This window comes from Peromyscus californicus, unplaced genomic scaffold, assembly GCF_007827085.1.
Source record: "Peromyscus californicus insignis strain IS unplaced genomic scaffold, ASM782708v3 Scaffold_3__1_contigs__length_106647218, whole genome shotgun sequence".
In the NCBI taxonomy this organism is placed as follows: Eukaryota; Metazoa; Chordata; class Mammalia; order Rodentia; family Cricetidae; genus Peromyscus; species Peromyscus californicus.
In genome coordinates, this window is record NW_026294551.1 from 4,730,703 (window position 1) to 4,745,691 (window position 14,989).

The 14,989-nt window shown below is 49.7% G+C and overlaps 1 long non-coding RNA gene across 9 annotated transcripts in view; it reads left to right on the forward strand.

The window, feature by feature from the left end:
- Positions 1-14,989, forward strand: part of LOC128121802 (uncharacterized) — a 93,043-nt gene that overhangs the window by 32,738 nt on the left and 45,316 nt on the right. For 5 of the 9 annotated variants that reach the window (XR_008222261.1, XR_008222264.1, XR_008222259.1 and 2 more), the window contains exon 3: positions 13,941-13,989. This is a non-coding gene — a long non-coding RNA (uncharacterized LOC128121802). Of the gene's footprint in view, positions 1-3,449; positions 3,761-3,839; positions 3,928-4,180; positions 4,271-13,940; positions 13,990-14,989 lie in introns of those variants that run through there. The other 4 variants (XR_008222265.1, XR_008222266.1, XR_008222262.1 and 1 more) reach the window with 4 other exon arrangements.

Sequence of the window (14,989 nt, forward strand, 5' to 3'; positions counted from 1 at the left end):
TGAGGGGTGAAGCTGAGAGGAAGCCACATGTAGGGGGCTTCATGGAAGTGGTGCAAGAAGCTGCTTCTCCAGGGGAGAGAGAGAGGAGGCCTCCTGCCCCAGGAGAAGGGACAGCCTGTATCTCCCAGGCTGGCCTGGCACCCAATCACCTGGGCCTCTGCCTCTCTCCTTTTGGTGTTATCCTCTGGGTCTTATAACCAGCTTCGGTGGGCAAATGCTCCCCAGGGTGGGTCCTGCAAGCCTCCAGGACTCCCCCACAGCCTGGGCAGGAGCTATCATTGATACAAATGGCCCCCAGGAGTTGGGCAGTGTGGGGTACCAAGCAGCAGCCTAGGGCCTTCCTGTGGCTTTTGCTTTTCCTGGCTCTGCCTCTGTCTCAGGCAGGAGGCCAGGCCTCAAGAGTCAGAGGTTCCTGTCTGAGTGGTGGGGCACCCATCCTCCATCATCATACCCTGCCAGCTAGGGCGGGAGCTGCCATGCTTGACAGGGTAGAGCCTAGCTGCAAGATAATGCCGGGCTTGGAACACAGGCCTTCCTGGCCACCTACTGTGTACTGGGCACTGTTCCATATGTGTTCTGGGTGGTGACTAGGGCAGAAATTCAGAGGGAGTGTCATAACTTCCTTGATCATGCTGTCCACATGACACAACCAGAAGACAGTGAGCAGATTTAATTTGACTTGAACCCAGGCAGTCTGGCTCCATGCTCTCACCACCCGGCCACCCAGTCTCCTCCTGAGCCTGAGGCTTGCTGGCTTCATTCTCCTCTGATCCCAGGCAGACAAGCACAAGCAGCAGTTCATTTCAGCAGCAGTTTGGCTCAGCTCCCTCGCTTCAGTAACGGGCAGCCAGGGGCATCTCACCTCCTCTTGAGGCCTGGGTGGGTCTCTTCCAGCCAGCCCCCTCAGATCACACCAAGATCTAAGTTTTTTCAAGTTGGTAGGGAGAGATTACAGGAGGGTCAGTTTGAGATGGAGGGAGGTGTCGTGGAAGACCACTCACTTGGCTACTGGAGATCTTGTAGTAGGTACCTGCTGGCTTTTCTGTAGGGCAGTGGGGCCCATCGCCTGTGCCCATGTGGAAGAGGAGTTAGTGATGCTGAGCCCACACGGTGACCAGGCCTGGAACCTGTCCCACAGGGGCGTTGCGCCCCAATCTAAACTTCCTTCCCTCACCCCGAAGGCTTTCTTGCCTTAGGGCAGGTGAGAAAAGTCCTGTTGAGACCAATTCTCTCAGACCCTGGATAGCTTTCACCAAAGCCAGGAGGGCGGTGGTGCCCGTTTTGGTCTCCCATGGGTCAGAAGTACATGCCCCTGGAAGTCAGACCCCAGCCTTACTCACCTGTGCCTCTGCTCAGCAAGGGAGCAGGGAGGCGGGTTTCCAGTCCCCAGGCCCTCCCGCCTCTGCTCTGGGGGCACCAGGTCATGGCTTCTCTGGCAGTCAAGGGAAGCTCTTGGCAGCGTGGGTCCGGCATATTCTTTCTGAGCCTCGTTCTCTTTCCTTTTGTGGGAACTTGCCCTGTATTAGGAGCATTTTGACAACGATAATGAAAGAGAGTGGAAAAGGACAAAGGGTGAGCAAACTGGCCGCTGGAAATCCTCCCGGTTCCCTCTGCTTCGGGGTTTGCTGAACAGTGGGACAGGAAGGCAGGCAGGAAGGATCGCTGATGGGAAGGGGCTGTCTGGGTAGTGCCGTCCTGACGCTGCCCTCTTCTGCTCACTGTCCAGCCACTGGCCCCCACTTGGCACATGCCAACACTCAAGGATCTCTTGGGTTGGAGAGATGGCTCAGAGGTTAAGAGCACCTGAGTCGGGCTCTTGGCACCCATGGTGGGCTGCTCATAACTCTTTAAGTGCACTCCAAGGGAGCTGATGCTCTCTTTGAACACGCTATTCAGATGTAACACACACACACACACACATACACACACACACACACACACACACACACACACACACACACACACACACACACACAAATAAAATAAAAAATAAAACCTTTATAACTCCAGAATTAAAAAGAATTTCTTATGTTTCAGCACTAGGGATGATGGCCCGTGCCTGTAATTCTAGCACCTTTGAGGCTGAGGACAGAGGATTCAAGTTCCAGGTCAGCCAGGGCTGCATAAAATGATTATGTTTAAAAAAGAATTCTTTAAAATTTATGTTATCTTATAGGCGTGTGTGTGTGTGTGTGTGTGTGTGTGTGTGTGTACAGAGTGTATACATATGGTCAGAAGAGGGTGTCAGAGCCCCTGCAACTGGAGTTACAGGTGACAGTGAGTCACCATGTGGGTGCTGGGAACTGAACCCTGGGTCTTCTGCAAGAACAGCAAATGCTCTTAACTGCTGAGCTGCATCTGAGATGGAGCAGTAGGATCATAAAGGGACCAGCACTCTGAATCAGGGCTGGAAGCATAATTACACACAATTAAATATTTAAATGTTACCACTGGATGCATGAGATGCTTCCTCAGGTCAAGGCACTTGTCATGAAAGCCTAATGACCTGAGTTCATCCCTGAAATCCAGGTAACGGTGGAAGCTGCCCTCTGACCTCCACAGTATATCATAACACATATGCCAACCCCTCCCAAATCATAATTTTTAAAAAGTTGCCACTTAGTCATGTGTGATGGAATGCTAGCCAGAAATGGAAAGAACAGGGCTGTGGGTACAGTCAACAACAAAGAACCTTCAAAACTTCCAAAGGGAAAGAAGCCAGAGGCTAAGGAAGTTCTAGAAATCCAGGACAGAAACCGTGGTGGCCTGAGGCCATGATGGGCAGGGTGGTTGCAGACTGCACAGGAGCAGGAGAGGGCTCTGAGGGGTCACAGAGACCTTTTCTTTTCTTTTCTTCCTCTCTCTTTGGTTATTCAAGACAGGGTTTCTCAGTGTAACAGCCCAAACTGTTCCAGAACTTGTTTTGTAGACCAGGCTGGCCTCGAACTCACAGAGATCTGCCTGCATCTGCCTCTTGAGTGCTGGAATTAAAGGCATGCCGCAGGCAGGCAGATCTCTCAATCTGAGTCCAGCCTGGTCTCCAGGGCGAATTCCTGGGCAGCCCGAGTTACACAGAGAAACCCTGTCTTGGGGTGGGGTCTGGGGAAAGGTGACTGATATTGCATGTGCACTGTGCCTCAATGAAATTTTGTTTTGTTTCCCAAAAGCTGCTGTTTACTACATTCCTGTGCTCTAGGCTCGAGCTGGGACTGTCAGCCCCAGGGTTCCAGTCCTGCCATCCACCCTGCCCATCCTTTCAGAGATGAAGATGTATCTGGACTCTGGGCCCATTGCTCACATCCCACCTCTTCTCCTCTAAACCATTGTGCCTTTGACTCTAGACTTTTATAAATCAGAGTTAGGTCAGAGTTGCCCTCATAAATGTCCAGGCGGGAACCCAAGTCACTTGTCCTGGAGGAAGACCCTGTGCTCACCCCCCCCCCCCCCCCCCCAGCACATCGATCATTCTTACTTCATTTCTCCTCTCACATGCAGATACAAGGTGATCAGGAAGACTGCTGTTTGGGTGAGGATTATGTTATGAAGGGCCAGAAACCATGGAAACAGCTCAGCACCCTCCCCTCCCCGCCAGGTGCAACCTTTAGCACGGATGCTCTGCTGCCATTGGTTGGCAGCATGCACCTCTCCCTAATGTGATATGTGACTTTTATTTATTTCCCCCGCATGGTGCATCTCCTTCTCTCTCTTGCACTCTCTCCCAGGTTCCTCTAATTGCAAGCCCTGTGCAGGAAGCAGCAAGGTCAGTAGGAAAAAGGCGCAAGGCTTTGTTGTTACTTGGTGATGCTTTTAGGCTTCTCATGCTCTGATCTTTACTCTAGGGACTGCACTGGCTGCTGGAACCAGTGCTGATGGTGGAAGCAGAGAATGGGGTTATAAGCAGCAGAGAGGGAGCCAGCTCCTCCACAGGTATGAGGGTTGCAGAAGTAACTCCTTTCTCTTTGTCTCTAAGAAGGCGTCTGAGGGCGGAAGACTGGGTGGGCTCCATAGGTTGCTCATGAGCGTCAAAGGACTGTGGGCAGTCTGAATCACCCTAGATTTTCTTTTCTATAAATGCATTGTGTGGGTTGTGCATCTTTACCTGATTATGGGAGGGGGGTTCAGATGTGTTCTGAATTTCAGAAGTTGTCCAGTTTTAACATATTTGCATAAACTCTGCCAGCTAGACATCCCTCATCTGAAGATATGGACCCACAGTGCTTCCACCTGACGACAAGCATTCTTAGCCTGAGTGAACTTCAACAGACCCCAGGTTAGATCCCAGGTTGTAGCTCTCAGCCTCCTCTCTTTCTGTGGACTAGCAATGAGGGTAAGGATTCTTCTGGGGTTGGAATAATAGCTCAGCTGAATTCTGATCCCCAGCACCCACATAAAAAGCTTGTGTGGTGTCTCACCTCTGTATTCCTGGCACTGGGAAGGCAGAGCCAGGCAGAGCCATGGGGCTTTCTGACCAGCTAGTCTATATAAATGGTGAGCTCTGGGTTCAGAGAGAGACCCTGACTCCAAAAATAAGATGAAGAATGGGAGAGAGAGGTTGGGGGGTAAACAAGCTCACAACCAAGCCTGGAGACCTGCGTTTTATCCCGGGCTCCACTTGGTAGAAGGAGAGATTCCCACAAACTGTTCTCTGCCCTCCACTCTTATGCCTTCCTAACTAAGTAAATAGAAATGTAATTTAAAATCTTTTAAAAGGTGAGAAGTGATCGAATAAGACACTGGCATCAACCTCTGGTCTTCACACACAAACGTGTACACACTAATGCATACACACACATACACACACACACACACACACACACACACACACACACACACACACACACACAAACCTGAAGAAGAATCCCTTACAATTGACCTCTGTCCTGATACATTTTTATTGTTTGTTTGAGACAGGGTCTCATGTAGCCCAGACTGGCTTCTGACTCACTGTGTAGCAGAGTATAGCCTTAAACTCTAATCCGGCTTCCTCTACCTCTCACGTGCTGTGACACAGGTGTGTACCCACAAGCTTGGCTTTTCCTGATAGTGTTTCTATCCTGCCTGGAAAACTGACAGATAGTCTAGACATCATTCAGCTTCACATCAGGGGAAAACAGACCCCAGAGTTTAGGTTGCAGTTCTGAGTCTAGGGCCCAGAGCCCTGCTCCAGCCCATGCTCCACCAGGCTATGCTGATTTTTGGCTTGAAGGCTCTGCTGGATCCTGCTGCTGAGACTGGGGGCATTTTCCCTGGGAAGTCATGACATCTGGTCAAGAGAAACCATCAAGCAGAGAAGGGTCAACATACACCTTGTTTCTGTCTTTCTTCCAAGGACAAGTTCCAGCTCCCTGAACAGCTTGCACACACACACACACACACACACACACACACACACACACTCACACGCATGCATGTCCCCTCTGATCCCTTTGGCTGGGACTCTGACCTCATGCTGTGGTTTGCCCTGGAAGGTTCATATGTAGGGCTTCATCTCCAAATGCTCCAGGAGCATCAAGAGAGGGTGTGGCCTTGTGGGAGGTGAGTGGGTCATTTGGGAGACAGCCTTCTGAAGGGATTGACGCCTGAACTTGAGGAGATTAGGTCTCTTGGGATTGGGTGCGTTCCTGGGAAGGTGAGTATGCGGCAGGTGAGCTGGCTCCTTTGGCGTTTGTTTCTTCTATTGCTGTGTGCTCTGCCTTGCATGTGTTCCCACCACGAGATACTGTGTGAGAAACCCTCACCAGAGGCTGACGAGGGTGACGTGCTCCCAGACCTCCCAAACCTTGAACTAAATAAACCTCTTTTCTTTATAATTTTCTAACTTCAGCTCTTGTGTGATAGTAACACAAAATGGACTAAGACGCCCATTAAGCCATCAAAGTCATTCTAGTGAAGTTGTAAAATGATTTTTTTTTTTATTTTGGTTTTTCGAGACAGGGTTTCTCTGTGTAGCTTTGTGCCTTTCCTGGATCTCACTCTGTGGACCAGGCTGGCCTCAAACTCACAAAGATCCGCCTGGCTCTGTCTCCTGAGTGCTGGGATTAAAGGTGTGCACCACCACCACCCGGCTTGATTTTATTTTTTACTTAAAAATGAAACCATCATTTTGTATACTGATATAAAAATCAATAGAGACTAATTTTATTATTGTGGTGGTTTGACTGAGAATGAGGCCCAGCATAGAAGTGTTTGGGAAGGAGTAGGAGGTGTGGCCTTGTTGGAGGAGATGTGTCACTGGGGGCAAATCTTTGAGGTGTCAAAAGCCCATGTCATTCCAGTTGGGTCTCTCTGCTTCTACTTTTGGATAAGGATGTATACTCTTAGCTTACTGCTCCAGCACCATGTCTGCCTGCTTGCTGCCACGCTCCCCGCCATGATGGCCATAGAGTCTAATCCTCTGCAACTGTGAGTCCCAAATCCAACTTTTTTTTTTTCATATGTAAGTTGCCTTGGTCATGGTGTTTTGTCACAGCATTTGAAAGTAACTATGGCAATTATCTTGTGAATCTGTGAGTTGTCTGGACTCAGCTGGGAGGGTCTTGAGCTGCAGCCAGGAATGTATTAGATGGAGTCAGAGCCCCCAAGATGCTTCACTCACGTGACTGGCATTTGGTCACTTGGCCAGGGCTGTGGATTGCAGATACTCTGCACTTCCCAGGATGCTCACAGCACAGGGCTGTTAGTTTGGTGAGGAAAGACCCATCATTGAAGGAAAGAGGAAGTAGGGGAGGAAGTGGGTGTGACTGGCTGCTTCTAGACCAGACCAGAACTGCACAGCCTCTCTGTGCTGTGTTCTTGGCTGTCTGGCTCCAGTGGACTGAGGCTCAGGTAAATCTAGCGCTCTGGCAGACCTGTCTTTTGCTGAGGTCCCGCCCTTAGCCTCAAGCCTTCCTTTCTCTGGTTTCTCACCCTCCCCTACACCCTCTGCTTTTCCTTCTAGACCTTCCTAATGCTGTGACCCTCTACTACAGTTCCTCATGTTGTGGTGACCCCCAACTGAGAAATTATTTTTGTTGCTACTTTATAACTATAATTTTGCTACTGTTATGAATTGAAATGTAAATATCTGATACTCAGGATATCTGATACTCGACCCCTGTGAAAGGGTTGTTTAACCCCCAAAGGGGTCGTGACCCACAGGTTGAGAACCACTTTTCTAGACTGCTAATTTCACTCCTTTACATTCTGTTTTTCTTTTGATTCTACCTATTGTCCCAAAGACATGGATGCCTCACCTGTGCCCAGAACCCTCCCAGGCTAACCTGTAGTCACAACTGAGTGAGAATCCGGGGAGTCCAGTCCCCCTTCCTGCTCTAGGCAGAATTAACAACCTCACTCAGCGGGTGCAGACGGGAATCTTACTGTCTGTGTCCCAGCTCTCTCCTGTGTGGTCCCGCTCTCCATCTCCCAGGCTTCCCACTCACACCAAGCCCTCCAGGGCATATCTGGAGGACAGAATAAACACCACCTGGGTCATCAGAAACCGGAGCTGGAAGTCACAGGGGAAGTGAAAGGAAGGGATGCCATGTTTCCAGGCTTTCTGGGGAAGCAGAGAGAGGACGGTTAAAATAAAGATATGCGTGCGTGCATGTGTGTGTGTGTGTGTGTGTGTGTGTGTGGTGCAGCCCAGCTTGATTGGAAACCACACTGGTGCAAGCTGAGAGGCCCCAGGAATGGCAAGCAGCTTCTCCTTGCTCAAAGGAATTTTCTGGAAACGATAATGGCCGCTGTTCCTAACCGCAGCCTGGCCTTTCTGGCAGAATTGGTGCATGCGTGTGGTCAGGGCGGCCAGGCTGGAGCCGGTCTGGGAGTTTCTGCAATCTGAGCCCCTTTGGTGCTGACAAGTGGGGCCTGGTATTACTGAACAAGGAACAGGCCCTGCCTTCCCTCTTCCAGCTGAGAGGAAGGCGCTTCGGCCGTCTACTGAACCCTATCTCTATGCAAGGCCCCTCTTAGTCTCAGGGGTATGTGGTTCTCATTTCCACTTTTCATTAGTGGAAGCAGGCTCTGAGGAGCACAGGACTTGCTCCGTGTCAAAGAGGAAGCCTGGTGATTCTGGCCGGGTTGGCTGGCTGCACAGGGCTCTGGCTGTTGTAAGCACAGGGTTGGCTTAGCTGGGCCTCCCATGGTCTGGCTTTCCCCTCCTTACATAACAGCATTGCTCCTGAGGTCAACGGTGGGATAGGATGGGAGGCTCCTGGCTCAGCGTCTGATGGTGCCAGCCATTTGTGGAACAGCAGCTACAGATGGTCCCCCTGGGCAGGTGCTTGTGCGCCATCGAGTCATTTACACATTCACATGGTTATCTTATTTTATTTAAGTAATGACTCAGTGAAGATGTAAGCTATATATATCTATATGTGTATATATGTGTGTGTGCATCATATATATACATCTATATATACAATGTAGATATATATACACAATTGACAGCAAAGTCTGAAGAAACACGGTGCCAAGAATCTTTTAAAATAATTTCATTATGAAAATTTTGAGCATTTTCCAGTGCACAGCTGTGTGGCACTCTGCTGTGCCAGGGTGGATTTCCTGGAGGCCCAAGGAACTGGAGTTTCTGGGGCTTGGGAGGCATCCAGAGAGGGGTTCACCACTGTCAGAGGCTCTTGTAAGGTTTGCAAAAACAATAACAAAAGTTTCTAAAGTTTGTTGTTTTTTTAAATCCAAGACAGGGTTTCTCTGTTGTAGTCCTGACTGTCCTGGAACTTGCTCTGTAGACCAGGCTGGCCTCAAACTCACAGAGATCCACCTGCCTCTGCCCCCTGAGTGCTGGGATTAAAGGCGTGGGCCCAGGCCCTCCACATGATGAACTTCAAAATTTTGAGCCTTCCCTTCCAAACTTGGTAGGCACAGGGAAGAACAACCTGGGTCCACTCTTGCCCCCATTCTCAAGCTAGAGTCTGAAAACAGGCCCAAGGCCTCAGGGAGCTTCATTTGCTCCTCCCTAAGTGCTCAGCCTGGGTTCTCCCACCCTTGGCCAAGCAAAGTCCACAGAACTTTGTGGTACAGAGTATGAGAAACCCACGAAGCCAGGGGCCCTTCTGTTCCCAGGCAGCCAGGGCTTCTGACTGGCCTACCTGGGGAAGCTGCTTCTTTTACTTCCTGGTGATGGTTGTGGGTCCCTGAGAGTCTGCTTCTGCAATGTCTGCTGAGTACTGTCCCTGATGAGAGCTGCACCTGTCCTCTGAGCCTTAGCACATCTGCTGGGGAGGACAGGGGCTATGGGCCCTGTCCAACCCCTCCCCTTTCCCAACAGGCTGCAGGCAGCCTCCTTCCCAGTGGCTAAGGTTGGTTTACTAAGTAAGGCTCCTTGCGTTCTGTAACCTGATTCCCTCAGAGACATTTGCCCTACACAGCTTCTTAGGGGTTGGCCTGGAACTTTGCCATGTGGGACAAGCTAGATGGCTGTGATGATTGGTTTTAATTGTCAACTGTATATAACCTAGAATCACCTGGGGAGAGTCTCAGCGAGGGATTGTCTACGTTGGGCAGCCCTGTCGGGGGAGGTTGTCTTAATTCTGTTAATTGCTGGAGGAGGTCCTAGCCCGCTATGGGTGGCTACATTCCCTAGGCAGATGAGTGGAGAAATCAAATGGAGCACAAGCAAGCAAGCACGTGAATATGCATGTGTCCATCTCTGCTCTTGACTGTGGACACAATGTGACCAGTTCTTTCAACCTCCTCCTAATGTGACTTCAAGGATGGACTGTAACCTGGAATTGTGGGCTAAAACCAACCCTTTCTCCCCCAAACTGTTTTTGTCAGAACGTTTTATCACCGAAATGCAGCTAGGACACTGGCCCAGGAGCTCCCAGGGACCTGCCAGTCTGCCTCCCATCTCACCACCACTGGGACTGCAGACCCCAGGGCCACAGTGCCAGCTCTTTACATAGGCTCTGGATCCAGACTCTGTGCTCATGCTTCTGAGGCGAAGCCTTACTGACTGGGCCATCATCTCCTCAGCCCCTAAAGATGTTTTTGAGAGAAGTGTGAGATCCATTTCCAGGAAGGCCCTTTGGGAATGACTGGCAAATAGGAAGGGTTGGCGATTTCCTCACTACATCTGCTGGCCACATGAACCTCCAAGTGGTGTATACATCAGAGGACAGAAGAGGTGGCCTAGGAGGAGACATGGCTTTTCTCTCAGAGCCTCTATAGTCCTTCCCAAATCCTCTAGGTCGCAGGACCAAAGCTTCAGCCATGTTCCCGCAAGGCTACACGCTATGAATTATGGTATTGGGGGTTGTCACCGAGCCTTGAAGCTGGCCAGCTTCCTGGGCCTCTGGTGATATTCCGTTAACTTCTGCTATACTTGGGCTAGCTTATCTTTGAGCAGCCAGGCTTTCTCATTCATTCATCCTTAGTTTATTCCTTCATTTGCATGTTCATTCAGCATTTATTAACTGGGCTTGGTGCTGGGATATAAGGAGCCATCAACACAGTTCAGTCCTCTTCGAGGCCCTGGGCTGATGGCTGTGGCTCCCTCATGGTGATATATTGTGTACTCTAATAAACTTTGCCTGAAGATCAGAGAGACAGAGGAACAAGCCACTGCCACATCTCACCTCACCAATTCCACAAATCCTCTGACTGAAATTCTTTGAGTCCTCAGCCAAAAGGCTCCAGCTGAAAAAGCCTCTAGCTGAAAGGGACGCTTCTGTCGAAAAGCCTCAACCGAGGCCTCTAGCCTAATGAACTTCCTCAGCCGAAAAGGCTTTAGTTCCTGTCTCCTCACTCCTTATATACCTTTCTCTGCCCACCATATCACTTCCTTTTTAGTGCTGGGATTAAAAGTGACTTCCCAAGCAAAGGCATGAGATCTCAAGTGCTGGGATTAAAGTATCTGAACTGGGGATTCCCAAGGGGTCAGGATCCCAAAGATGCCCCCAGTTTTCTGGTTTTGTAGAAAGGGGCTGCTTGGGGAGGGGACTCCACCAGTCCAGGGAACATGTGTCTTTCCCAGGCATGGTCTTCAAATCCTTCTGGAATGTAGCAAGCACATCTTTGGACACAGTCAGCCAGGAGGTGAGGCTCCTGTGTGTAGGTGGACACAGGAAAACAGGGTAGGAAGCCGGCCTCACCTGACTGTCCAGGGTATCCCTGCCAGGTCAGTCAGGGCTCTGCAGAGCCTGTTTGCTGAATGCTTGCAAGAAGGTTCCTGTCCCCTCTTTCCCTCATGTGCTGCCTCAAATCCTTCTCCTTCTCTACCCAGCCAGGACTAGCAAGCCAGGTGCAGGCTTTCAGAGCCTGCATCCTGTTTTGAAGTCTGTTTACTCTACAAAATTAATCCCTTTGATGCCTGGAGAAAAGAGACTCCTATTAAACAAAGACCCGACTCTCGAGTCTGCCCACTAAGCCCTGCTATGGAGGGTCTTTGTGTACAAACTCAGGGAAACAATGCCCCAAGCTCAGGTCGTACATCCTCTGTGTGTGACCTCTCTAGGTAGGTGGGTACAGCTCTCATTACATCGTATCAGTGGGCCACATGCAAGCCTTCCAGATGCTAGGCTACAGTCATAACGGAGAAAGGAACACAATGGTAATTTGGAACAAATGGCGAGGGAGCTAGGACCACACACCACTCTAAACTGTTGAACGAGACCGTGTGTGTGTGTGTGCCACTATAAAGGTCTCCCTAGGAACACTGAAACACCAGAGAGGGCTGGGGATGTCACTCAGTTGGTGGAGTGTCTGTCTGGCATGCAGGAGGCCCTGGGTTGGATCCCCAGCACTGCACAAACCAGCCGAGGTGGCATATGCTTGTAATCCCAGCACTCAAGAAGTAGAGACAGGAGGATCAGGAGTTCAAGGCTGTGATGGTTTGAATGAGAATGGCCTCCACAGGTTCGTATGTTTGAATGCTTGGTCCCCAGTTTGGGGAATTATTTAGGAAGATTAGGAGATGTGGCCTTGCCTGAGGCAGTGCATCACTGAAGGTGAGCTTTGAGGTTTCAAAACCCCACACCACACCATTCTCAGTTAGCTTTCTCTCCCTCCTGGGTGTTGTTTCAAGCTCTCACCCGCAGCTCAGCACCCTGCCTGCCCACCTGCTGCCATGCTCCTTACCGGGATGGTCATGGACTCACCCTCTGTCAGCAAGCTCCCAATAGACTCTTTAGTCTAATTATTGTCTTGGAGATGGTGTCTCTTCGCAACAATGGAAAAGTAATTAAGACAAAGGTCATCCTCAATTGCACAGTGTGTTTGAGGCCAGTCTGGGTTACACGGGACCCTATCTCAAGGCAGAACAAAAGTAAAAATAAACAGACAAGCAAATAATAACAACAAAAGATCACTGGAAGGCCGTGTGGCTACCGTAGTAGAAAATTCTCTGATACGCAGTCACATAGAGCGGTGGGACACAGGTGCCCCTGGGCTCTTGGCCTGCTCTGTACCCATCAGTTCCATGGTGGTTTGAATGAAAATGCCTTCCATAAGCTCACAGGGGTGGCACTGTTAGGAGGAGTGGCCTTGCTGGAGCAGGTACAGCCTTGGAGGAGGTGTGTCATTGGAGGAAGGCTTTGAGGTTTCAAGTGCTCAAGCCAGGCCCAGGGTCTCTCTCATCCTGCTGTCTGCCTGTCTGGATGTAGAACTATCAGTACCTCTCCAGCACCATGTCTGCCTGCACACTGCCATGCTTCCTGCCATGATGATAATGGACTAAACCTCTGAACTGTAAACCAGCTCCAATGAAATGTTTTCCTTTATAAGCATTGCTGTGGTCATGGTGTCTCTTCACAGCAATAAAACTCTCAGTAAGACAAGTTCTATGGCCAAGAAATGTGGCTGTTTGGAGACATAGCTTTCAGAGAGGTGACTTATAATAAGATATGTAATAAGAGAACCAGGATGAGCCTGCACGCGTGGGTATTTTCACAGGAAGAGGAGGTTTTGTCACGCAGAGAGACACCAAGCATGCATGTGAGAACTTAGTGAAGGGTTATACACAAGCCTGGGAGAGAAGCTTGTGCTGCTTAGGTTTATTGCCAGCTTGACACAGCCTAGAGCCACCTGGGAGGCAGGAACTTCAAATGAGCAATTGCCCAGGTCAGATTGGCCTGTGACCATGTCTGTGAGAGATTCTTAGTGGATGATTGACAGGCAAGAGCCTTGCCCACTGTGGGCAGCACCATCCTTAGGCAGGTGGGTCTCAGCTGAACAAGAGAGGTGGCTGAGCATGAACCAAGTGAAGAAGCCAGCAAGCAGCATTCTTCCATGATTCCTGCTTAAGTTCCTGCCCTGCCTTTCCTTCATGATAGACCATGACCTGGAAGTAGAAACTGAAACAAACGGTGCTTTTGGTCTTGGCGTTTAGCACAGAAACAGAACACAAACTAGGACAAGCCCTTAGGGGAAACAGCCCTATTGGCACCTTGATCTTGGACCCTCAGAACATGAGATAATACACGTTTGTGGTTTAGACTGCATTGCAGTGCTATGTTGGGAAAATGCATAGGGATGTCATTACCTTCCCCTCTCATGCCCAGCAATGTGTCAACATACACCAAGTGTGGTGGACATGCCTGTAATCTCAGGAGTTCGAGGCTAGCCTGGGACATGAGAGACTACCAAATACATAAATAACAGTATTGTTAGGTATGGTGGGCGGTTTGAATGAGAATGCCCCCCCCCCTACACCCCATAGCTTCACATATTTGCATGCTTAGTCCTGAGCTGACGAACTGATTGGGAAGTGTTAGGAGGTGTGGCCTTGTGGGAGGAGGTGTGTTCCTGAGGTGGGCTTTGAGGTATTGGCCCACATCAGGCCCAGTTCTCTCTCTGCTTATTGCCTGTGGATCAGGATGTAAAGCCCTCAACTACTGCTTCAGCACCATGCCTGCCTGCTTCCTTCCTGCTATGATGATAATGGACTAACCCTCTGAAACTGTAAGCCAGCCCCAATTAAATGCTTTTTTTTTTTTTTTAAGAGTTTCCATGGGCATGGTGTTTCTTCACAGCGATGGAACACTGCATCAGGTAAGGGAGTGTGGAGGCAATTTTGTCTGTTTGGCTTACTTTCTAGCCTCAGGCCCTCACATGGTTGTGGTGGTATTGTGTTCCCCAAAATATTGTGTACCATAATAAACTTATCTGGGGTCAGAGAACAGAAAAGCACACACCTTTAATTCTAGCATTCCAGAGTCTGAAATCCATGTGTTCAAGGATACAGCCAAGCATGGTGACTCATGCCTTTAATCCCAGGGAGTGGTGGTAGAAAGCAGAAAGGTATATAAGGCATGAGGACCAGAAACTAGAAGCATTTGGCTGGTTAAGCTTTTAGGTTTTGAGCAGCACAGTTCAGCTGAGAACCATTCAGATATGAGGACACAGAGGCTTCCAGTCTGAGGAAACAAGATCAGCTGAGAAGTTGGCCAGGTGAGGTTAGCTGTGGCTTGTTCTGTCTCTCTGATCTTCCAGTATTCACCCCAATAACTGGCCCCGGGTTCGATTTTATTAATAAGAACTTTTAAGATTCCTGCTACACATGGTACCTGGAACACAGTGGGTCTTCAGTAAACATTGTTGAATCAATGATTGTGTGTGATTATTCAATGTTAAATACATTTGATAGTCCAGGAGGGGTGTAGATAGGCAGAAACCATGAAGTGGGGAACAATAGATTCTAACATTCGTGTCCAACCTTTTGACATTGTGGAATGACATTAATATCTACAAATTTCATGGGAATCACACAGCCTAGTTACAAAAAGAGAAAGTTCATAAGGGCTGGGAAGACTGCTCAGCCCTTAAGAGTGCTTACTGCTCTTGCAGAGGACCCAAGTTTGGTTCCCAGCACCCACACCAGGCAGCTCACCTGCAAGTCCACCTCCAGGGGATCCAACACCCTCTTCTGGACTCCTTGGGCACCTGCACTCACACGCATATGTGCACACACAGATACACACACACACACACACACACACACACACACACACACACACACCTGAAACCCTATGTAAAGCCTGCCTGCTACACA